The sequence below is a fragment of the Patagioenas fasciata genome, chromosome 28 (genome assembly GCF_037038585.1).
Source record: "Patagioenas fasciata isolate bPatFas1 chromosome 28, bPatFas1.hap1, whole genome shotgun sequence".
NCBI classification, from domain to species: domain Eukaryota; kingdom Metazoa; phylum Chordata; class Aves; order Columbiformes; family Columbidae; genus Patagioenas; species Patagioenas fasciata.
The window spans coordinates 3,129,604-3,153,561 of record NC_092547.1 but is presented as its reverse complement, the minus strand read 5'-3'; the positions used below and the strand labels follow the sequence as shown (position 1 = coordinate 3,153,561).

General features: G+C 49.1%; 1 pseudogene; it reads left to right on the top strand.

The window, feature by feature from the left end:
* The window catches only part of LOC139825726 (dynein axonemal heavy chain 9-like), a 57,728-nt pseudogene that overhangs the window by 16,993 nt on the left and 16,777 nt on the right, over window positions 1-23,958 (top strand).

Genomic DNA, 23,958 nt, shown 5'->3' with positions numbered 1-23,958 from the left:
AAATGTGTATGCATGATATGTGACTGGGAATGGAGACACATGCTGAGCTTTTCTCCCAGCGAGGCTGTGACAGGAGGTTTCTCTCCACATTTGTGTGCTGCCTCCAACACCCCATGGGACCTGCAAACCCACTCATGTGCTCCTCAGAACGAATTTATTTTGTTTCCCTTACAATGCTTAAAATGCAAAGTATGCGAGTGGGACTTTGTAACCAAGGGTTTAATCAGCCTTTTCCAAGTTTATTATTCCCCGTGACTGTTGGCACAGGGGGGAATGGGTGGATTTCTATCAGATTATGAGGATTCAAGTGTGTCATTTTGAACAATAACCTATTTACTTGCCTCAGAAAGATCATACTGGAACGAGACAAGTCCTGGACTGGAGAGAATCATGGAGAGAATCCTTTGCTGTGAATTTGTGGTTATTGTTCTGTGGCTGTTAGATAAGACGGACAGAAGTAACTCCTGGTCAGAAATCCCTATGTCAGTGTTTGTGAGGGGCGGGGAATGTGTCCCAGGCAAGGGACACCTCACATCAGCTCAGGTTTGGACATAGTCTGGGCTTCTCGTTCGATCTCAGCTCCTTATTCAAGATCCAGAGGCACTTGCCTTGGTCACAGACCTACATCAGTGTGGCAGATGTTGGATTTAAGGAAGGAAGCTGGGAAATCAGAGCAGTTTTCTGCAAATGAGGTTCTGTTGTTGCATCTTTGGGGTTACAAGTGCAGTGTTCAGTCAAATGCTGTTCCAATGTGCCCTCCCCAGGATCCCCCCCTGTGCACAAGAACATGCCGCCGGTGGCTGGAGCGCTGCGCTGGGCGCAGGAGCTGCGAGCGCGAATCCAGGTGCCGTTTGATCACTTCAGGCACATCCCACATCTGTGCGTGTCTGTTCCAGCTAAGTTGCTTTATGACCACCTTGCTATCTTCTCTGTAATCAATCTGATTTTCTTTCTGTGGTGAACATTATCCCATGGTTATAGCTGAAATAATTCTTAGTCAAAGAGGTGTGAAGTGGTTGCACTGGTGCTTTTCAGCTTCCTTGTGATCATTATTTTTTTTAAGAAACTCATTAACTGGATTTGTTTTGAAGCGATTAAGAGGCACAGTGGGCTATTCAGCTTTCAGACATAGTTCCCAGGTTGCAATTGAAAGAGGTATCAGAACCTTTCCTGCTGCAATCCCACTCAGCATGTTCTCCAGGACCTCCTCAGCTGCAAGTCCTGGTTCTGGCATCATCCAAACTGTGAATAGCAGAGAAGTGCTGGGCTGGACTCAGCTGAGATGGGTCGATGGAGCTGGGTTTGCATGTTGGGGAGCAGACGAGCATTTTGTTGGGCAGAAGAAAACTTTCTCAGCGTTAAACAAAGGAGCCATCTCCCAAGATCAAGGAAAGAAACCAATGCTGGTATATTTATCACCCAAATGCTTGTTATAACGGATGGTGTCAGGGAAGTATGGCCTCATACTCACAGCTGGCACCACATGAGACAACATTTAAGAGCTCTGTAAGCAAGGCAGTGTTGGACTTATGACAACTGAGGATGTTCTAGGGACTGCACCTGGTAGCTCACAGGAATGGCTTCACGTGTGCTGGTCAGGATTCTGTGTAAATGGATCCACTTTTTTAATGTACTTGACCAAAATAACTTGACCGTCACTGTACCATGTTTGTAACCTTCTCTCACTGTATCTTGCCATTAAGTGTCTTTAAGTGCACAGTTATTCTGCAGCAGCAAAGACATTGGTGCAATGAAACAAACTCTTGGGCTGTTCCCAGCACAGAGCCCAAGTTATCATGTCTGATTTGAACCTAAATGGCAAATTTTTGTCCACCATGAAGGACCCAGATCTGCATTTCACACTGATTTTCTGTCCTCTGTTTAGAGTAGTTAATAACATGCTCTGCAACGGTGGTGACATGATGCTGTTGAAAGGGAAAAAGGATTAAAAAGGAGAAACAAAAGTGGTTTTGCTGGGATTTACTTGGATTTGCTCAGAGGACTTGTTTACTTCCAGCAGGTTTCTCAGCACTTGCCCAGCGGTGACTGCTCAGGCGCTCCTTTTTTCCAGCTTTTGGTTAAGTTAATTCAGGTTTTGTCAATATGTCCTCCAAAATCAACAACCATCTTGAGGAAAACTTGGATATTGTAGATGAAACAGTGGGGAAAAGACAGCATGATAAGAATTCCTCTGGCCTGCTGTTCCCTGGGCTGTACAGCCCTGGCAGCGTGGCCAGGGCTCTGCCTCCCGCACTCTGGGACACCTTTGCTCTTCGGTTTGAGGGGCATGAATTGGGCACCGCCAAGAGCTTCATCTGCCGGGAGCCACACTCTGCTTCTTTCTGTGCCTCTTTGACCTCAGAAAGTGGTGGCTGGTGAGCAGAGGTTGCCCTGCTCTGTGCAAACACCGGAGCATTGAGTATGTTACGGAGACCAGTGTTCCTCCAGCAGCTCTGGGCCCTTGTTCTTCCCCCAGGACGTGGTTCTCATTTGCCAGTTGCCATGCAAACACCCGCAAAAGGGCGCACTGGGGCTTGGAGAGCTTTTGTGCAGTGAAATGGTTTTGGGCGATATGGTGGGGTTGGAATGTAAGATCCCCAGCCAGGCTCTGCCTGCAAGGTGGTGGGTGGTTTTGGGAAGGGGTAAATAGAGACTGCAGCCTCACAGGGCTAAATGTAACGCTGAGCTTGTCTGTTGTGCCACCAGCTGCTTGGACTCTGCTGAAGGAAGAAGGGTGATAGAGAAGTATGAAGAAATGATCCAGCTGCTCGACAGGTAAGTGGTGGCTCAGGCATGACTGTAACTATATGAAAAAAAGCCAAACCTTATAGAATCATAGAATTGTTTTGGTTGGAAGAGACCCTCATGTCCATCCATTAACACAACCCTGGCACTGCCCCGTGTCCCTGAGAACCTCGTCTCCACGTCTGTCCACCCCTCCAGGGATGATGACTCCACCACTGCCCTCGCAGCCTGTTCCAATGCCCGACAGCCCTTTGGGGAAGGAATGTTTCCTAATATCCAGTCTGAACCTCCCCTGGTGCAACTTGAGGCCATTTCCTTCTCCTTCTCTAAACCACCTTTCAGCACATTTGCAAGCCCAGGGCCTGAGAATGTCTCTTTCTAAGCCAGAAGGAATTTTGTGATGAGAGAGGAGGAGGAATCCTTTGCTACACACCACAGTCTTTCTGTGATATCTTGAAATGAGAAGTTTGCATGGGAGGGACAGGGGCTGTGCAGCCCAGCAGAAATGTTGGAACGAGATTCTTTTGGATGTAGGAGATGCTGTGGTAGAAAACCTGAGCTGACCAGAAGTCTCAATCCACTTGTGCCCATTCACAGTGTACTTACCGTGGCTGTAATGTGTGTATTCCACAAGTGGGAGTGGGATTCGTTGCACCTCACTTAATATCTTAATGTTTGATGCTAAAACTGAACTGATTGCTCTGAGCTTTTGAATGTTTGTCCCCAAATTTGAATCCTCTGCTAAGAATGGTACTTGGGGGATCTTTGTTTTCCTGACTTGATGCTGTCACTGGTTTTCAGGTGTTTGTCTTTGAAGCCAAGATCTTTATGGAGGTGGTGTGGGTGGGTTTTAAATATTCCTTGATGTTCTTCAGCCCTCAGAAGTGGACTTGGCTTTTATTTGGTTCTATGTCTTGGTGTGCGGGCTTGGCAGCTACGTGGTGGATGTTTTAATTTGTTTGTTTGTTTTTCGGCAGGTATCAGGAGAAGCTCTATGCAGACTGGTCCCAGACAGTCTCTGAAAAATCACAGTACAACCTTACTCAACCGCTTATCCGGCGAGATCCAGAAACCAAACTGATCACAGTTAATTTTGATCCCCAGGTAAGAACTAGCTTTCCTGTCTGCTGGAGGGCACGTCTCCAAGCTGTGCCCCACCGTGCATGGCAAGTCTGGTGGGATCGCTACTAGATCTGTTCTGCTGAGGTCCCTGGAGCATCTGTTATGGGTGACATGAATTAACCATCCCCTTTGTGGGCTCTGTCTCCTGGTAAAATATCAGGATTACAGTTTAAGCAGCGCAGATTGTAATTAAAGCCAGAAAGTCTGTGAGTAGCCAGATGTTAACTGGTGTCAACATCTCCAGAGCAGGTTGGTTTGACGCTGGTGTGGGGAGCGTAGGAGCATCATCCTACAGACGTGGGTTCGTGTTATGTTTACCTGAAATCTGAGCTTCCTGAAAGGGTATAAAAATCCCAGGAAAGGTTTGTTTTGTTACTTCAGTGTTGTGGCTGTTGGATTTCCTTAATTGTGGTGCAGGAGGCTTCCAGTAGGTCTCTGTTCCCTAGGGCTGCCCTCTCCAGCACAGGGAGGCCTGACCATCCCCCTGCCCAAAGCAGAGGCAGGGTCCAAGCCAGCAGAGTGCAGAGGTGGATTCAAAGGTGCTGGGGCCTGATGAGAGCTGGGGCCTCTCAAATGTGAAATGCCATTTGCTGCGGAGGTGCTGAATCTCAGGGGCCTGGGAAAACATCAAACACTTCCCCCTTTCCCTGGGACTTGCTGCTGTTAGAGAAAAGTGTTGAGGTTCCAGAGCTGATTCCAGCTTGGCTCTCAGACAAAGGATTTGTCCAGCTCCTTGGAATCTCCTTGCTAAGGTGGGAAGCAAATGGCCCCAGGGGATGTTTTCCACCCTTCACCCTGGTGCCAGGGTTTGGAGCCTGTGACGTGCTGAGCATGTTCTCAGCTCCAGTCTCTGAGTGCTTCTGCGCTGCTCTCAGCTTTCCGTACTGAGGACTGCCTCATGTCCTCAGGTGCCTGCTTAGCAGCCCCTTCATGCCCTTCAGAGCAGATAGGAGCACCTCATTTTGCCTAAAGGGAGGATGTATTTGCAACCCTTCAACATTAAAGAATCTTCCAGAGCTCACCTTCCATGGAGGAGAGGGAAAGAGGGTAAGACATCCTTGACACCATGGTGGGGATGTCTCAGACATTCCAGTGCATAAAAGGGAGGGGAGTTTGGTTCTATCTCACTTGGCCTCCTGCTCCCTCAATCCCCTGCTTTTCCCTTCCTCCCATCCCATCCTCTTCCATCCACCTCCTCAAACTGCTCCCTTCACCCTTCTGCGCTCCGTCTTTCTTTCCTCTTCTTGTCATTGTGGACATAGTCACTTTAGTATTGTAGATACTCCTCACCCCTGCCATTGCCCATACAATATACTGAATTTCTGTCACCCAGCCAAAATGTGCCGTTTCAGGAGCATTTTCCCTCTCACAAGCCACTAAACTGAGCAAAGATTTTTTTTTTTTGTCTTAGAAGTGATATATTGCGTTGGAAGACCTTGCTGCTCCGTTTGTTGCAGGGACTCACTTCTACTTGGGTTTATAGTTTAATAACCCACTCAATCCCGTTCCATCACAACTCAAAGATGCTTTTGGTTGTGCCTCCTCCTGCAGGCACAGTATTGCTGAAAGACTGTATTGATGAGGATAGCTGAGAAGACCAGAGATCATCATGGCTTTTAGAGGCTGCACAGGGTTTGCTGGCTGGGTAGTTAACAGAGCTATATGTCTTTGATTGGGAAGCAAATCAGAGGCAAAGATCAATGGGAGGGAGATGGTCTGGACTAGGAGGTGTCCAGGCCCTTCTCAGAGCGTACTGCTTTGTGAATAAAACAGCAGGAACCCCCTAAGATCCCCAGAATTGACGGGAGGGTGTCTACCAGGTGAATGGGGAGGATTGTCTCACATTCAGCTCTCTGCCTTGTTTCTGCAGCTGGTGTCGGTGCTGAGGGAGCTGAGCTACCTGTCTGGCAGCCGGCTGGGAGCCATCCCACCCACGGCAGCAGAAATCTATTCCTCCAAGGAGTCATACCGGCAGCTGGCGGCCAACTTGGAGCTGATGGTGAACAGATACAACAAGGTCCTGAAGACAGTCCTGGAGGTCGAATACCCTCTCATACAGGAGCAGCTGTGGGATATTAACTTGAAGCTGAAGAAGGCAGAAGAAACACTCAACTGGAAGATGGAGGGTGAGCTAGCTCTGTGTTAGGGCAAAAGAGGCCGTACAGGATTTCACAGAATCCCAGACTGGTGAGGGCTGAAGAGACCTCTGGAGATCTCCCAGCCAGCACTGGGGAGACAAAGGGCAGCCCCCAGCCTGCCTGCTCCTTCCCATCTTACCTTGATCTGCTTGGGCTGGGGACAGGATCCTGATCCCTTCAGCTTCCCTCTGGGCTTTTGGGGAAGAGAGGCTGCCCTGTAAGCAGTGATGCTGAGGAAACGGCAAGATTGGGGTTTGTGAGAGCTGGCAAGGCTGGGGTTGAAGAGTCTGCTCCCTGCCCGTGCCAGCCCAAGTGACCCACTGTGTGGTCATGTCCCTGTGTCCCCAAGGCACTGCTTTCTCCCTGAGTTGTGCAGGGACTGGGACCCCTTGGCCCAGCCATCTGGCTTGGGACAGACTTCTCCCGGTGGGGGCCAGGGCCACCTCGTTATCCTTTCCAGCCAGATGAAATACTGTGGTTAGTGGTGAGGTTTGTGCACTGTGACTTTGGGATGATTTAACCAGTGTTCTTGCTTGATCAGTTTTAACTGCAAAGCAGAATGGAGGAAGACAATTTGTTTCCTCTTGGTGAAAGCAAACTGCTCGCTGTTGGAATATATATTTCTGTCATCAGGCTTGTGGTATGAACAGGAACAAGTGTCCTCCCTTGGGAACTTGCAAAGCAGAATTCCTCATGCTGAAAAACTCTTTCTCCATTGCACAACAAAGATGAAGGGACTTTCCTGCAGATGAAGTTCCCTGAATCTAAATGCAGCCCTCGCTGGTACCTTGGGCTGTCACAGCCTGTGTTTGTGGGGCTGTGGGTCCCTGCTCTAGTGACAGTGGCAGGAACACTCAGCCTGTTGTCCTTGTTCTCTCTCTGGTAGCAGATTAAATCTGGGTACGGGAAAGGGGGAAGTGTCAGACGTCCCCACGGTGCTGGTGCTCCTGGCAGAAAACAGAGGCTGCAGCTGTACCATGGATTGTTGGGGTAGGAGGGAGCTAGAAGTGACTCTTTTGGTTGAGGTGGTAAGTCTCTTGTGTTAATGATGGGTGAGAAATACATGAAACCGTGGGGGAAAAGTCTTATGGAGAGTGCACAAGAGCTTGGCCATGCAGCTCTGAAAAAAAGTAGTCAATCATCTCATTTTTTACCAGGTGTCTGGGATCACATCTCCATGGTGATGGATGATGTCCATGACCTCGAGCAGAGGATACAGAAAGCCAAAAACAATGTTGAGGAGATCCAGACCATCGTGGGATCGTGGGCGTCGCCCATATTTGTGAGAAGAGATTGTAAAAGAGAATCGCTGCTGAGCCTGGAGGACTGTCAGGACCGCCTGGAACGGCGTTACAGCCTTGTCCGAGAGTCAGGGCAGAGGATTCATCTGCTGGTGAAGGTGAGGGGGGACCTTCTCCAGGGGTTTGTTGACTCTTCATAGGCTCTGGGTGTCTCTCCACTCTGGTGAAAATGTCCAGAGCTGCTTCACCTTAAAATTAACTCCCTTAACTCATTTGAAAAACTTACCTGTTGTTGATTAAGGAATACTTTGATGGGTGAGCTGGTACAGCTGAGTGTGCGGGGCTGCTGACCAGGCACCGAGTTTGGAGCAGGAGCGGGAGCCGATGCAGCCCAGTCTGGCTCCCAGTCCTGGTTCTTGTGAAGCCACTAGAGGGGAGTCGTGCATCAGGCTTTGGGATCCTGCTCAGAGGAAAAACTCCTCCGAAATATTCACCTTAAAATGGAGAGGCAGCTGGCTGTGGCTGACCTTTCTGCTTTAGGCTTGTTGTTCCTCTGTGGGAGCAGGAGGTGACGCTGTCAGTCCAGGGAGAAGCTGAGTAACAAGAAAAAAGCTGCTGTCTGAACCCTGGGTTTTTTCCAGTGGCTTTGCCAGAGCTGAGAGTCCTCTTTGCAGAGCAGGAGAAAGCCCAAATCTCTGCGCCTCACCTGCCCAGAGGTTTTAGCGTGTCAGGGACAGCACCTTGGCTGGAAGGCAGATGGATTTTAGGTCCAGCCCACTCCTGAGGGTCGCCATCTGGCCTTGGACTCTGGAGAGACTGGGCTGACCCTCTCTGGGACACTGAGCCCTTGTTGCTCACCTTACTTCACTGTCTGCACTCAGCCTTGGGCTTCTGACCCACTTCTGTACCCTCTGAACCCACGGCGAGGATTTTACTATGCCCACGTTGTCCTGCTGCTGCAGCTGTGACAGGCTCAACCACCTCCAGCTACACCCAAAAGATGGGAACACTTCCTAAATTGACCGGAGAGAACATGGGGCTGTGGCCAAGGCAGAAGGGCTGGCACCGCTGCTCTGGTGGCTCACAGGGCAGGACCAACTGCAAAGCAGCATGAAGGTCCTGGGGAGGGAAAGGCACCGTGGCCCAAAATAGGATGTCCCCATGCCTCTGTCCTGCTGTGCTGGTCAAACCTGGAGGAACAGCAGCAAAGGGGCCAAGAGCTGGTCTGCTGTGTTTCCCTTGGGTGTTCAGGTCTTCTTTTGAGCAGGTGAGTCTTGAGGCTGCTGAGAGAAGAGCACAGAGAGTTTGGGTACGTGCACCCACAAGCACAGGCAGGACAGTGAGATGCTGGCTTGCATTGCCCTTTTGCACCAGGATGAGGCCTCTGGAGTAAAGGTTCAGTAGAACACCAGTGACAAGGGGGCATTGTCAAATACAAGGGCATGGGACGGTGAAGAGGGGGTGGTGCTTTCAAATGGGCATTCCCATAGTGTTCAGTCCTGTGAAGTTCCCCTTTCTCTTGTGTCAGCAAAATGTGGAGGTGAGTCTGCAAGGCACCAGAGCCCTGGCTTGCTCTGTTAACAGTTTAATCACTCAGCGTTGATGTGTAAAGTTGGGGAGCAGCAACTCTGGGTTGACTCAAGCCCAATTGGCAGTGCCACTCTATCTTGAGGAGGCTGAGGCCAGACCTTCTTGCTCTCTGCAACTGTCTGAAAGGAGGTTGGAGCATGGAGGGGGTTGGTCTCTTCTCCCAAGTAGTAAGAGATAGGATGAGAGGAAGTGGCCTCAAGTTGCACCAAGGAAAGTTCAGATTGGATATTAGGAAAAAATAATTCACAGAGAGGATTGTGAAGCTTTGGAATAGGCTGCCCAGAGCAGTGGTGGAGTCACATCCCTGGAGGTGTTAACAAATGTACAGATGGGGTTCTTAGGGACATGGGTTAGTGGTGGAGTTAGGTTATGGTTGGATTCGATGATCTTGAGGGTCTCTTCCAACCAGAATGATTCTATGATCTCATGTGTGCCAAGCTGCCATGCCACTGGGAATGGCACCCTCTCCTGTGTCCCCAGAGATGAAATACAGCCAGCTTTGAACCCCTGGCAGCAGACTGCAAGCTGGACCTTACGTTTTTTTTGAGCCCGTGCCTGTGTTGAGAGCCCCTGGCAGGCTTAGGAGAAAGAGCCCTCAGAGGGCATAGCAAGGCCGGAACAGGATCACGGCAGAGCCTGGGAGGTGCAGGGGATGGATACCCAGGCTGGTCTTGTGGGTGTGGAAGAGGAGACGCAAGAAGGATGGGGCCATTCTGTGGCCTAGAAAACCGTGAATTTCCTGACTGTGAACTTGCCTGGAGGTAAGGAACGCAATAAGCTGAGAAGGGAGGCTGTAAGCCAACCCTTTGTCTTCTGATCCCAATCTTTAACTATTTTCACTTGGTTTATTTAAAAACCCTTTTCTGAATTTTAAAGTTCTCTTGTTTTGAGATGACCATTTGTAGGGCAGAGGTGTAAGCAGTCCACTTGGAAGGACTCATCCACCCAAGGTAACATTATACAGGCCACAAGGACTGAGGCTTCATGCATTGGGATGAGCCTTTGGCCCAGGTCTGCAAAGCACCCTTGAGCCCTTTGGCCTCAGAGAAGAGGGAGGAGAAGGTTGCAGGGCTGCTAAGTCTCTCACGCACTCCATTTTTACCTTGTGATTATTTTGAGTTGCTTCAGATGACAAAGCAGCCCTTGACAGAAGGAGAAAATTGTGGCCATGCTACCAGCAGCAACATCCGTCTGTCTGGTTTCTCACCCCCCGCAGGGCTGGTACCTGTGTGCTCATTGCCATGAGTCCTCAGCTGTGGGCAGCTCTTGTAGGACAGACTCAGCCCCGCTGTATTTCAAAGTGTCGTCTTTTTCTTCCAGGAAAACCAGAGCCTCTTACTTGCAGACCCAGCATCTGACATCTGGAAGGCCTATGTGGATTACGTGGATGAGATAGTTCTGGATGGATTCTTCACTGCCATTGAGTGCTCACTCAAGTACCTCCTCGAAAACACAGGTAACTGCTGGTTCCTCAGCTCTGGCCGTGATACCATCTTCAGTCTCACCAAAAGGAAGTTTCTGTTTTGTGCTTTGACTTTTGGTGGTCTTTCTACTCTGCCTCTTGCATTGTCTACAGCAAGTGCTGGAGGAGCCTCCAGACTCAGAGGGTAACTCTGTCCCCTGGTCACTGGAGCAAAGCCTTGCTCAAGGGAAGGGACAGAGATGACTGTGCACCATTTGCTGGGATTTGTGAACAGACAAAATTGAGGCATCATTCCAAGTCTGTTCTTGGGCATCAGCCATCTCCTGACCTCCCATGCACAAAGCATCAAGGTGACACAACCTTTCGTTTGTGGAGAGTCTCAAGAGTTGGTTCTGTGGATGAAAGACATGAAAGAAAAACCTCCATCACTGAGGAGTGAGGAGAGGGGTCACCAAACCAGAGCTCCTGCCTAAGGCTGCCACGGAGGGTCACTCTGCTGAGAGCAGCTGTGTCCAGCTAAAGCACATCTTCAGAACGCTTCCCTCCTGGATGTGGAGGCACACTGAGCTGGAGAATTGCATCCAGTTCCTCACCATCTTGTTAAAAACAAGCACAGAATTTCACATTTGTGAAACCAGTTGGTGTTTTATTTTTTCATGCCTTTCTCCACTAAATTAAAGAGCCTCTTGGTTCCTGTTGTTTTTCTCCTCTTTAAGTACTTATGCGCTGTAATTGTTCAGCTCTCAGACTCCCTTTTGATTAGCTGAAGAGCCTGGTCTCTTTAAGGCTTCCCTCCACAGCATTTTTCCGGTCCTTAAATCACTTGTGTCTCATCTGTTCTCCAGTATCTCCTGTGGGTACCAGAACACCAGCTGGTTTGGCAGCCTCCCCTCTGCGTTGTATGCAGACACAATGTCACTGGACCCAGCGAGTGGGTGTCCCACCTGCCTGGTGTCCCTGTGGGGCATGTGTGTGTCTTGTGGTGGGATGTTAGTGGTGGCTCTAGATCACTTTTCTCCCCTTCAAAAATAACCTGGCACCTCTGTTCTTCCCTACCAGATCCCAAGGCAGGGCTTCCTCCCCTGTTTGAGGTGCAGCTGGATTTGGTGATCCCAGATTTGATATTTCAACCCTCCTTGGACCCTGGCACAAACGATGGCTTCTACGACGTGGTGGAAGGTCTTCTCAACGACATCTACCGGATCTCATCGCTGGTGCCCAGGCTGGCTGAGCACAGCGGCTTCCTCCACTACCAGGTCCGTGGCTGTGGAGCTCCCTCACGCTGTGTGGCAGTGAGGAGGTGCCACGCTGCCCCCGCATCACTGCGAGCTCCTCTCCTCTTCTCTCCAGGCTGACATGGAGGACATGGCTGACCTGGCCGACATGCGCCACGAGCTGATGGGGCGTGTGCAGGCCGTGATGGCGGCCTGCTGTGATTACCGCAGTGCCTTCGACCACTACTCCTACCTGTACGGGGAGGACAGAAAGGAGTTCTTCCGCCAGTTCCTCCTCTACGGGCACATTCTCACTGCGGCAGAAATGGAGGCCCATGCAGAGAACGGGGTCCCTGAGTCACCTCCCACGCTGCAGCAGTTCCGAGAGCAGATTGACTCCTACGAGAAGATCTATGAGGAGGTGAATCGCATCGAGCCCATCAGCATTTTCCAGAGTTGGATGAAAGTTGATGCTCGGCCTTTCAAAGCGTCTCTGCTGAATGTGATTAAACGGTGGAGCTTGGTGTTCAAGCAGCATCTCATGGACCACGTCATGCACAGGTAGGAACCGTTCTACCTCTTCTTCCCAGAACCAAAGTGGGTTTCTCTTGTGTTGGCTGGGCTTTATCATTTCACACTGATAAGCAAAAGGCTAATACAGGAGCAAGAGGAGGGGGCACACACCCCCTGCCAGCTCCATCGCATCTCTGCTAACTTTCATCCCCTCGTCTCTGCTGGGAGCAGCTGGTCCAGCTGAGTGTGTAAAGTGCAAACAGTTCCACGAACTCGGTACCATCGACATCCTGCGAGCTGATGCTCCTACGACCTACTGTGTGGTGTTGGACAGGATGTCTGTTTGTCTGTTCATCCTGGTCCAACTAATCTAATCTCTTCTAGGGCTCTATGCTTATTTTGTTGAATTTGCCATCAGTAAAGCTGCATTAATGCCATGAGATACTTGCTCCGTTTCTAAATGCAGTGCTCTTTTGAGTGCACTCTTTGTAAAAAAAGTAATTTGGGTTGCCTGGCATGAGCAGTCATGGGGAGGCAGTTTCAAGGTTACAAAAAGGAGGAGCTTTGGATGTAAGTTTTGAATTAACATGTGTTCCCTGCTCTGAATAGCTGCTCAGCCGCCTGGTCTCTGCAGGATGATGTGTTAGGTGATTTATTTGAGTAGTAGCAGCTGAAGGATGCCACAGGGCTTGGATGCTTACGAAGAAATATTTACAGACATATGTACTAGTGAAGGCTGCTGCGTGTGGTGGCTGCTGTGATCTCTTGTGTTCTTTTCAGCACGATAATTCCTGTGCAAAGAGGTTTTTGCATAGGTTAGAACAGGCATTTAGGAGTTCTTATTAAGAGCTCCTGACTCAGCAGTTTAGTCTTTAATAGGTGAAGTGTTTAGGGCTCTGTTTTGGTCCAGCAGCATCCACAGAATTTAAGCGGGCACTTCAAAAGTAAGCGTTTTGAGAAGGGAAGAATGGAAAGGACCAAAGATCCAGGAGCCCATCAAGCTCTGCTAACAGTGTCCAGCAGCTGGTGAGATCAAGAAGCAGGTAGGGAAACTTCCCCCAAATAGTCTCCTTGTCTCTAACCATTCATACCTGAGGACTTTGAGAGTCATGGGTTGTACCTTTGTATCTAAAGACCTGGATGGATTTTTTTTTCTCCCACAAAAGTTCGGTTGCTTTTCTGAACCGCTGTGAATTTTTAACATCTGCATCCTTCTGCAGCAGAGACTTACCCTCTGAAATAAGGCAGCGTGCGAAGAAGAATCCCTGTTTGTTGTAGCTTTACAACCTACCAGGTTCATTTGTTGAATTCTTGTATTGGAAGAGATGACATGAAAACTGTCCTTTCAAATTCACTCTCTTCAGACCACAGACCCGAGCTCACAGGTCTCCCTTATAGAATCATAGGATAGAGTCCTAGAATCTGTTTGGTTGGAAGAGACCATCAAGATCACAGAGTCCAACCATAACCTAACTCTGGCACTACCCCATGTCCCTGAGAACCTCATCTATATGTCTATCCAACCCCTCCAGGGATGGTGACTCCACCACTGCCCAGGGCAGCCTGTTCCAAGGCCCGACAGCCATTTCTGTGAATAATTTTTTTCCTAATACCCAATCTGAACCTCCCCTGGAGAAATTTGAGGCCATTTTATCTTATCACTTGCTACCTGAGAGAAGAGACCAACCCCCTCCATGCTCCAGCCTCCTTTCAGACAGTTGCAGAGATCAGGTCTCCCCTCATCTCCTGTTCTCCAGGCTGAACAGCCCCAGCTCCCTCAGCTGCTCCTCGTAAGACTTGTGCTCCTCAAATGCCTTTTCTCCAACCTGTGAAGTCCCAACCCATTTATCCGTTCCTCACAGGAAGCTGTACCACATCTATGGATCCCTGTGAGCATGAACTGTGGTTCTGATGCCCTCAGCATGTTGCCATGTGATGGGCAGAGTTAGCCAGGCCTTTCCCTCTCCGTGCCAGTCCAGCTGCCTGGACGATTCCGGTAGGAACTGCTCTCATTTGGTGCTTTCCTGTTTTGTGTTCTACAGCTTGTCTGACCTGGACGAGTTCATAAAAACTGCTGACAAAGGTTTGAGCAAAAAGGTTGAAAAAGGCGATTATGACGGTTTGGTGGAGATCATGGGGCATCTCCTGGCCGTTAAGGAAAGGCACAGTGTCACCGATGCCATGTTCGAGCCCCTGAAGCAAACCGTCGAACTGCTGAAGACGTATGAGCAAGAGCTGCCGGAGGAAGTCTATAAGCAACTGGAGGTGGGTGAAAAGCTGCGGTGGACACGGCGGTTTGCCAAGTAGCCAGCGTCAAAGAGTATGAGCTTAAGAGCATTGCAGGAATATTTAAAGCCCCACTCCCTGTCATTAGAGGGCCTCAGTGGATAGTATTTTACTATTGTGGGATGTGCCTTAATAGCTCTAAATTTTGGAGTTATATTGAGGTTTTTCTTTTAAAGCAGAGATTAAGCCTTTTGTTATGTATGAAAAACATAGAATTGCCTGCTCCAACTCTCAGCGATTACTCTTGAAAAAAATTAATGCATTTTCAAATACATCTGTTAATTAGTTTGAATTATAATTATTTTTAAATAAGCCAGTTCTTGGCAACTGTGGAGATGGGAAGGATAATGTTGGCAGAGGAGTCGCCTTCTCATAGGACTTCAGTCCTCCACTAGGTCTATAACACCCAATCTGCTTGACCCAAAGGACATCACTGGGAGCACGTTATGAAAGTATTTCAGCACCTTTCCACATCTGGCCCTGATGAATCAATTTTTCTTTGGGGAATTCTTCTCATTTCTGGACAGGGGACCATGAGGTGAAGGTTGGAAAAGCCTGTGGGATGCCCAGCCAGCCTTGGGGAACTGGCAGCAGTCACCATGTTACGGTGGAGGAGCGTGTGGCTGCATACTGATGGATACCCCTTAGTCACGGGGTGTTGTGTGCAGAGGGCTCTGTGTAGGACACCAGGTTTAAGGCAGAGCTTTTTGGGGAGAAGTTCCTCCCTCTGCTGCAGGCTTGGATGGGACCTGAGCGGGCTTTAGCAATCCCCCAGTTTTCTGCTGGTGCAGCCGTGATCCACGGATGGTTGTATCACCAAATCTGACACGGGTAAGGGTCCTAAAGATAACTGGATTCCTACAGACACCCTGAAAAACAGAAGAGCTGCATTAAATGAATGTTTTGGCTGCTACAGCAGCTTCAGTTCAGCATAAAAAATGGTGCTATGGGGAACCCAGCTCTGCTGATTCCTCTGCCCAAGAGCTGCTTGCTTGGTGCCTGTTTGTGCGTGTAGATTTGAACAACTGATTTATTTTTCTGACAGAAGAAATGAGGTATGCAGGGCAGCCATTCAGATGGAGGAGATAACAAAACAGTTTCGTTCTTTCTGGCAAGTGACAGCAACACATAGTTGAATAATTCATTCACTGCTGTACACAGTAGGAAAACCAAAGTAAGTTCCTCCAGGTACCGCTCCCTCCATGGCCATGAAGATGGATGGGCTGGAGCTGATAGTTTGTATGAGAAGGACAAGGAAGCAGCTCCATGTGTGCCCTGCTATGGTCATGGATAGTGATTTCTACAGAGACTGGAACATGAAGTGCCAGAAAGAGACCCCTCAGGAGGGACTGGCCCTGCTCTGGCCGCCTCTGCTGCCTCCAGGTTATTTCGCTTCTTTGCATAGTGTTGGTGCATCTCCATTAGTCTTCTCAACTATGTGCACTGGGATGAAAAGAAGCCCAAAGTCTTTCCTGTAGGCTGGCACAGTACCTGGGAAAGTGGGAGAGCAAAGCTGTGGGACTTGAGGACAGCAGAGCCCTGGCTGGTGTCACTGTCTGGGGTGAGGATTTGGCTCGAGAAGTCTAGTGAGAAGAGAAGAAATCAAATCTCTTTCTAAATAAAATCCCAGGTGCAAAGGGTGGATTGTTAGCAGTGCTGTGCACCCGCAGCTTGGATGCAGTCCTGAGAAAGAAACTGTCTTATTTAGTACTAATATTATACAGGCAGGCTGGAGGGATTTGCCCCAGAAAGCTCTGTAGAAGTCCTTCTGGCATAATATCTTCTGCTCTAAGAGCTGGCTGGAAATTTCCCGGGCTCTGTTTCTTAATTAGCTCTGGGAAGCCGGACGATCTGATGAACTTGCATCCTCAGCCCACCCTCCTGCCTCCAGCCAGCTCTGGGTCCCGCTGGGCTCGGTGTCAGGAGAACTGTGCTCTCTCAACCACCGAGCCATCCTGGGAGCCCAGGATCTGGTCTGGGACCCTTCTTCTGAAGTTATTTAACATGTTTTGCAATCAGAGCAGTCAGTTTTAAAGTCTCAGTCTTCATTCGTCTTCAAAATTGTGGATAACTGATAAGTTTTATCCCAAATTGTGTTTAGCTTTTGCATCACAACAAAACTTCCTTGCAGTTTTAGGCATGGAATCTGTTGCTTTTCCTGTTCTGTGATTGTCCCTAAACAGATCAGTCACATCTTATATCAAATAGCAAATACTGCCTACCGTCATTTAAATTTTGCTTGCAGGAGCTGCCAGAAAAATGGAACAATATAAAGAAGCTGGCGATAGCTGTGAAGCAGCATGTGGCTCCTCTGCAGGCGAACGAAATGACAGTTGTGCGCAAGAGCTGTGCGGCGTTTGATGTTGAGCAACACAGATTCAGAGAGCGATTTCGGAAAGAAGCACCATTCAGGTACAGTGAAATTATAACATCAGAGAAGCCCTGAGGAAGAAAAGCTTCATGGGATCATCTCGGAGTGTCCTGAGGATGTGTTCTTGAACCCTTGCATACATTTCCTACCTGCTCACGGTGTTGTATCTGTTATGCCCTGGGTGTTTTGTCCCTGCAAACACTGTAAGGTGTTAGCAAGAGATTCAATCTGGATGCTGAGTGCACAATATTGCTTAAAGGGGTTGTCAGCAGTGCCATGTGGCTGCACCATCAATGGGTACTATAGATGTATCATGTCTGCTTTGTGTCTCAGAGGCACCATTTGTTTTATGTTTTCTTTAGAAGTTGTTACAATATCACTTATGAAGAATAAACATTTCTTTCTAGGTTTGACACCAAAAAGCCTTATCAACTGCTGGATACAAAGCACATTGAGATTAAACAAATGGAGTCAGCCATGACCTCGATTTATGAATCAGCTGGTCTGTTTGAAGTCGTAGTGCCAGACTATAAACAACTGAAGCAGTGCCGAAAGGAGCTGTGTCTTCTCAAAGAGCTCTGGGATATGATCTCCCTTGTGGGCACTTGCCTTGATGACTGGCAGACCACCAAATGGGCGGATATTAACGTGGAAAACATGGATCTGGAGTGTAAAAAGTTTGCAAGAGAGATTCGGAATTTGGATAAGGAGGTGAGGGCGTGGGATGCTTTCACTGGGCTGGACAGCAAGGTGAAGAACATGCTGACGGCCCTGAAAGCTGTGGCAGAACTTCAAAATCCCGCCATTAGGGAAAGGCACTGGAATCAGCTGATGCAGGTGACGGGTGTGAGGTTTGTGATGGACTCGGACACCGCGCTGGCTGACCTCCTGAAGCTCAACCTCCATAACTTTGAGGATGAGGTTCGTGGCATTGTGGACAAAGCGGTACGAGAAATGAGTATGGAGAAAGTCCTGAAGGAGCTAAAAATGACTTGGAGCACCATGGAGTTTCAGTATGAGCCTCACCCCCGGACGAACATCCCGTTGCTGAAGTCAGACGAGGAACTCATAGAAACTTTAGAAGACAACCAGGTGCAGCTGCAGAATTTAATGACATCCAAATGTATTGCTTTCTTCTTGGAGGAAGTGTCCATATGGCAGAGGAAGCTGTCCACAACAGATTCCGTCATTTCTCTCTGGTTCAAAGTGCAGCGTACGTGGTCTCACTTGGAGAGCATATTCATAGGCTCAGAAGATATACGGGCACAGCTTCCTAAGGTATGAAATCCCAAATCCTATTTTTCCTGTGTGGAAAGCGTTGAAGAAGAGCCTCCATTACACAGAAGAAGGTTGTCTATATTGCCGTGTTCCCCCAAGCAGGACTGTTCTCTTGCTGCATTGCTTTCTTGGAGGCTCCCTTAATGCTACAGCAGTTTCCCCAGTGTTGCCCCAGGATGTTTTTGTACTGTTGGTTGTGCCTGAACCCTGCTGAGAAACTGTTTTTCCTCCCCTCCACCATTGCACAGCAGATGCAGAGTTCCTGGAGGCTGAGCAGGAGGCTGCTGGCTTCCTTCAGTGATACAGGCATGTTCCCTCTTTCCTTGGAGGGGAGAAGACGGAGGTAATTACTCAGATGGTGCAAATTGTCAAATCAGAGCTGGACCAGGCAGCTTTGCAGTATCCGCTTCCCTGCCTCCAGTGCTGGTGCAGCAGGAGAGCAGCTCTTCTCCCACTTCAGCTTCAGAAAATTGAGCAGAGTTGTCATTGATGCCCTCCTCAGGGTTGTGACCTCCTCAGGGCTGTCTTTGAGTCCAGCTTCCAGTCTTATTCCCTATTCTCTTGATTATTTAGAAAATCTTCCAAGCTTGTTCCTGGCCCCGCTGGACCACTCGCAGCCCTGTGGAGGAACCTGCCTTTCACTCACGAGTGACCCACAGTTGGCTGTGTGACCCCCGTCCCTGTTCACGAGCAGCATCGCTGACAGCACCACTGTGGGACGAACACCCACGAGGGGATGTGCGCAGCCCATTGACCCCTGGACAACACACTGTTCTGTCTCCAACCCTGCACTCTGCTCTGCTTGGACTGTTCCTCCATCTGCTTCAGAGAGCACGCTGTGCTGAGTGTCCTGGGGGCAGTTTTTGGCCCCTCACACCAAGAAAGCCCTTGTGGTGCTGGAGCAAGTTGAGAGAAGGGAATGGAGCTGGTGAGGGGCTGGAGCACAAGTGTGATGGGAGCGGCTGAGGGACCTGGGGGGTTCAGCTGGAGAACAGGAGCTGAGGGGAGACCTTCTGATCTCTGCACTGCCTGAAGGGAGCTTGGAGCCAGGGGGGTCGGGCTCTGCTCCCCAGGAACAAGCACCAGGAGCAGAGGAAACGGCCTCAAGTTGCGCCAGGGGAGGCTGAGGTTGGATCTGGGGAACAATTTCTTCCCCAAAGGGCTGTGGGGCATTGGAACAGGCTGCCCAGGGCAGTGCTGGAGTCACCAGCCCTGGAAGATGTATAGATGAGGAACATGGTTTAGTACTAGATTTAGGTTATGGTTGGACTCAGTGATCTCAATGGTCTCCTCCAGCTAAATGATTCTATGATTCTGGGCACACCTCGCTCACTGGGCAATATATACAGGTGCTGATAACCAGTGCCCTGAGGCTGTACCATGTGCCAGCAAGCTCTTAATATCCAGGAGCTATCTAATGTCATGTATGAAATTGCATCATGATTTACATTTGCATCCTGCTGGGCAGCTGTCTGCATGTCAGTAGCTGTCTGGCAGTGGTATGAACCATAGAACCATAGGATGTCCTGACTTGGAAGGACCCATCAGGATTGTCAAGTCCAACTCCTGTCCCTGCACAGGACACCCCACAGGTCACCCCGTGTGTCTGAGGACGTTGTCCAGTCTCTCCTTGAACACTGTCAGGCTGGGGCCGTGACACCTCCCTGGGAGCCTGTTCAGTGTCCAGCACCTCTGGGTGAAGAACCTTTTCCTCATGTCCCACTGCCCTCCCTGGCACATCTTCTGCCATTCCCTGGGTTCTGTCACTGTCACAGAGAAGAGCTCAGCCCTGCCCCTCCTGCTCCTGCTGAGGAACCTGCAGCCCCATGAGCTCTGCCCTCAGTCTCCTCTGCTCCAGCTGAGCAAACCCAGGGACTTCAGCCGCTCCTCATACGGTTTCCCCTCCGAACCCTTCACCAAGTTCATGTCCCTCCTCTGGACACCCTCCAGTAGCTTTATCTCCTTTTCTCCTGTGTCCCCAGCCCTGCACACAGTGAATGCTGCAGGTGAGGCCGCCCCAGCACAGAGCAGAGCGGGACAATCCCCTCCCTGCCCGGCTGGCCGTGCTGTGCTGGATGCACCAGGACACGGGGCCCTCTTGGCTCCAGGGACACAGGTGGCTCAGTCAGCAGCTTCTCTTCCGTAAAAGAAAGACTGAAGCTCAAAGTCTCTGTAGCTGAGCACCCTCAGGATGCATCCAGGGCTGGGGGATGTGCTGACAGGCTGTGGGATGCTCACCTGGAGCTGGATCTGTGGCGTGAGTGTAGGGAGGGCTCAACCTTCCAGATGGAGCCTTGCTCCTGGGGCTGAACACAGGGTAGCGTGGAAGTGTTACCTGGACTGCTTGGAACACTTGTTCAGTGTCCCGCCTCACTTAGGAGGCCTGACCTGGGAAGAAGGGAGGAGCAGAGATGTTTTGAACATAGCTTGCTTTATTCTTCAGTGTTTAGCTCCAGAAATTCAGAGTCCCTGTTAGATATGGAGCATAATTGTTGACGTGGGCCTCCGGTGCTGACATGGGGTTTCCATACCCTCATTGAAGGCAAGGAAGGGCTCTCCTCTACAAGAGTCATCATACCCGTTTTGTGGATGGGTGTTGGGATTCCTGTGCTGTAGCAGGAGGGGAGGAGTGCACTCACATGAGGCTGGTAGCCTTTCCACGGTGTGGGAGCATCTCCTGCTGCTGCAGCCAGGGAAACTTGGTACTTCACCTGGACATGGGAGAGAGAGATTTATGAGGTTTTCCAAGGGGAATTAAATCCCATGAAAATGGTTGGTCCTAGACATTGCCTCCTGCATGGAGCACTTTATCCACAACCCCTTTGGGATACAGTGACAAGAAGGCAAGTGCCTGTTTGAAGACTAGTTTCAGGCAAGTCAGTGGAAGAGCCATTCTGGAATGGTGGAGGGGTCCCTGTCTGCACTGGACAGAAGGTTTTCCCCTCAACCCAAAGACAGCACCCAGAGGATGGAGACCTTTAGCACAAAATCCATGTTTTACCATGAACATGTTTGTGTTGCTTTTTAGGACTCCAAACGCTTTGAAGGGATTGATGCGGACTTTAAAGAACTGGCCTATGAAACTCAGAAAACCCCAAATGTGGTTGAGGCCACCAATAAACCAGGTCTGTCCCAACAACTGGAGGACATTCAGAGTAGGTAGGTACAACTTCAGTCCCAGGATTTTGTCAGAGACTGGGATCAGCTCTAATAAGTTGGTTTAACCTGTGCTCCAAGGCTTTCCTTCTGGACTGTGCGTTCTTTGCATTCACACATTGAGTCTTTTTATTCATGATCCATCACCCTGAAGCCCCCAAGGTGGATTCTGGCTTTGCGTATGTGCAAACTCTTATCTTGAATATTGATTTGCGCACATACAAAGCTAGGCACTCAGTTGGTTTTAATAACATGTGGCCTCACTGCCACCCCAAATTTGGTGTCTTAAATATCTATTTAGCAGTCCAAGCAGGGATATCTGCAGCAGAGCTGATCCCATGTGCTTTAATTAACAAAATTATCTTTGTGTGTGTACCCTTCACAGATGGTATAACTGAACTCCCTGAGAAAGACCTTAATGTCCAGAGATGGATACAGTTCTCACCTAACATATGAGCTACTCTACCTGGAACACACCTAACAAGTTAACGTGAGAGCTGTTGTGTCAGTAATAACTATCCATTTAAAATAGAGATCTAATTTTACTTCCTAAACAGATAAGGCCCGTGTTCCCCACAGAGGACTAACTGCATGTTATTTATGAACTTTGAAAGCTCAGCAGCAGTTTAACATGTAAACACTGAGAGATTCATTTTAGAACGGAGCAAACAAGTTTCTTTTCAGGCTTCACAAGCACAAAAAGCTGAGTAGGTTTGAATCAGACTTTAAAATGTGCTCATTAGAATAAAAGCAGTTTTGGAAACTTTCATCCTAGTGTGAAATCACCTGTGGCAGTTGAGAGCTTGTCTAAAACAGTAAGTCAGACTGCAAAGCCTTTCTAGCCTCTTCTTCCACCTGTGTTTCTGCTTTTTGGTGAGGATTCTCTGACTCTTTGTCTGTTTGACCCTTGGGAGTGGAGAGAGATCTATGAGTTACTATGTGCTTTGTTATCTATTTGGAAAATGCTGTAAAGGACCAGCCTGCAGGCTCAGCTCATGTCTGGCATTTCCCCATGGGAGGGGAGAATCTGCTCGATAACCCAAACTGTAGCACGACACATTAAAGGATATTCACCCGCCTGTCCTGGGCTCTATTTTTCTGCTCTTCTCCCCAGGTTGTCCCTGTGTGAGAAGGCTTTGGCTGAATATTTGGACATGAAAAGATTGGCCTTTCCCAGATTTTACTTTGTTTCTTCAGCAGATTTATTGGATATTCTTTCCAATGGCACCAACCCACAGCTGGTAAGCCTTGCACTATGTCACCTTCACATTTTCCAGCTGTCAGTAATGTCAGGGTGGAAGATGCTGTCTAGGGACTCAGCTGTAGCTTATCCTTTCTTGAGTGCCTTTTCTCCCACCCTCACTTGGATTAACAATAACTCTTTCACTGCTGGCCTTCATCTGTCGTCTCTGAAAGGCAATGCGCACACTGTATGTTGTCCCATCTGTCCCTGGTGATGCTTGCAGATGGTTCTGAAAGCACTGCACAGAGCAGAGCTATGTTCTTGATACCATAAAAACAGTGGGTTTGTTTCTGCTGGGATACAGTGAGGTTGGGGGAAACCATTTCTTGAGGATCTCAGCCAAAACTTGTTGCTGAGCTTGGTTCCCCAAGCTGGGATGCCAGCAAACAGCATCTGTTGTTGAAAGAGCCACAGACCGATCATTCAAATGTGACAGTGTTGACAACCGAGGGCTTGGAGACGTCTCTGTTTTTAGGCAGAGGAGACATCTGCTAGTCAGCCACTTCTTCCTTCCCCCATGCAAAGGTCTCTGGGATGGCCTGTTTACAGGGGAAGAGCAGAACACAGCCTGGAAGAGGTAAGACAGCTGGTGGTCAGACAGTGGCTGTGGCCAAGGCAGGACTTCCTTGGGTTGCCACCCACCCCTGCACAGCTCTGCTTGGCCTTGTTTGGGACGCATCTTTTATTCAGAGGTTGGTGCATAAAACCAGTCAAAACGTTCACAGCAAAAGGCGAGTGTTGGATGATGAACAAAGTCCTAATTCTGTCTTTTGGTAGCGAGTATTTTCACTTTCTTCAGGCTTTCCACCATTTTCAGTATTGATGTGAGCACAGGAATGGAGCAGGTTTGCATGTGTATTTGGAAATGCTGTTGTTTACCTCTAACCTTTAACGCTGCTTCTGTCTGTGTCTGCTGCTGGGTGATTTCAGCCCACAGAGTATCATAAATACATAGTTGATTGATATTTAAAATGAAGAGGAAAAAAAAAACACAGGAAGCAAAGATACTGTGTTGAAATGCTCTATTGAGTAAGAAGAAATTCCTGGTGTTTTCTGTTATTCAAAAGTATTTGCAGTAAAATCAAAGTAAATGTCAAGCAGTATCATACATAGATACACTCTCAGCCTTCCCAATGTAGTTTCAAAGTCTGATGATTCCTAAAGGAGGATTAAATACACAATGACATTATCCTCGTGAACTGGGTGCTGAACTTGTGCAGATTCAGGTGCGTTCGGGCTCTGGCAGCAGGATCGCAGCAAGTGCTGGGGTTGTGTCCGAACCCTCCAGACTGGACAGGGTCTGGGAAGGGGCAGCTGGGGATTTGTGACCAGAAGCTTCTACATGTAAGAAAAAGTTTCTACGGTTTACTTACGGTTTGAAAAGAGATAAGCTTATGGCCTCAAGATACGCTTAATGGCCTCAAGTTGTGCCAGGGGAGGTTCAGATTGGATATTGTAAAAAAATTCTTCCCAGAAAGGGCTGTGGGGCATGGGAACAGGCTGCCCAGGGCAGTGCTGGAGTCACCATCCCTGGAGGGGTTTAAAAGACATTTAGACGAGGTTCTTAGGGACATGGATTAGTGCCAGAGCTAGGGTATGGCTGGACTTGATCCTGAGGGTTTCTTCCACCCAAAATGA